Genomic DNA, 1,742 nt, shown 5'->3' on the forward strand with positions numbered 1-1,742 from the left:
TTGGCTCACAATCAGAGTCCTGGAACAGATTAAGATCATGAGCCAAGGTACCACTGTAACTGAAAAATATACTCAGTGTAAAATATTTGATCCTGAATGAACCAAAAGAAACTTGGAAGCAAGTTACTGCAACTAATAGTTGGGTTTTCAGCTTCAGCAGTCTCTGTGGAAGGATAAAATTTTGAGGGTTTAGCACAGACAAAATCTGTTTCTGTTTGCAAATTTCTTCCTAAGGAGTTCTCATTTCCTGGGAGACTGAAACCTAGTAACTAAACAAGTACCCTGTTTCCTTGAAAAGAAGACCTAACTGGAAAATAAGCCCTAGCATGATTTTTCAGGATGCTCATAATATAAGCCCTACCCCAAAAATAAGCTCCAGTTAAGATTGTCAGTCAGACGGACACTTTTAGTATGTCCATTGCAACACAATTCAGGGTTTGGAGAGTTATGACGATGTTCCAGAAGATGACATGACCATATTTGAATAAATGTAGATTTTTGTACATGAATAAATGTAGATTGTTGTACATGAAAATAAGGCATCACCTGAAAATAAGCCCTAATGCATCTTTTGGAGCAAAAATTAATGTAAGACCCGGTCTTATTTTCAGGGAAACACAGTATGTTTAGGAGAGGTCCATTGCAGGGGGGGGAAATAACATCCATGGGATTTCAGTAATGTTTACGAGGAAGCTCCAGAGAACACGGGTGCAAGAGGCCCCAAGCTGCCTGGCTCTGGTCTTGCGCCGCCTGACAAGGAGCTACGATCAGCGATGCCTGGAAGATGGCCGCACCGCTTGCCTTGCCAGGTGGTGCAAGCCAGAACCAGGCAGCTTTGGGGCTGCTTGCATGGCACACTGACGGGGTGGTGATGGTAATCTCGGAGCTCCGAGTGTTTCATGGTGAGTGTTCAGCCCGCTCTTCCTGCTCGCTCAGGGCTGCTGCCGTTGGCAGGGGAACTGAGCAGATCATAGTGGAAGGAGGGAAAAAGCTGGTGGGGATCAGTTCCCCTGGCTGAACTCAAGTTGTTGCTCTTATACGCCAACCCTCCGCAGCTCCTCTTCTGGGCTTTTTCGTGGACCAGCAGGAAAACTCCTGCGGACCGGCACTGGTCTGTGGACCAGGAGTTGCAAAGCACTGCCCTACGTGAATGCTAAATCGGTAATGTTTACTTTGGCTGCCAATCACTGACAAGCAGAGGGTTAGCTCAGGCTGTCCAGAGCCCACGTGAGGGAGGAAAGCCAACAGTCTGGCTCCCGCTCATATTACAATCCAAGCAGAAGAGTCTGACCTGAAAAAGCTCCCTTTGCCTTGGAAGCTGGCTCTTTTAAGCCCCTGAAGTTTTTTTTCCTCCATGGCTGTTCCAGGAGTACTTGGCCAGCATCCCCACTGGTCCAGGTCAGGGAAACTTCATTCAGCCCAAGGACTGGGTTTCATCTCAGGAAGGTTCTTGACAGCCACTTTCTGGCAGTGGGCAAAGAAGGTAGAGAGACATGGGCCCGAAAGAATAATAATAATAATAATAATAATTATTATTATTATTATAACATTTCTATGCCGCCCCTTGCCGAAGCCTCGGGGCAGCTTACAACACAATAAGATACATTGAAATACAATAGAACATAATAAATTACCACTAAATACAAAAATACAAAAAATACACTGAGATACAATAATAAAAATTAAAATTAACAGTATAAAATAAGTAAATAAAGAATATAGGAGGAGAAAAGAGAAGGAAG

The sequence above is a fragment of the Varanus komodoensis genome, unplaced genomic scaffold (assembly GCF_004798865.1).
Source record: "Varanus komodoensis strain SLA01 unplaced genomic scaffold, ASM479886v1 scaffold11, whole genome shotgun sequence".
Lineage (NCBI taxonomy): Eukaryota > Metazoa > Chordata > Lepidosauria > Squamata > Varanidae > Varanus > Varanus komodoensis.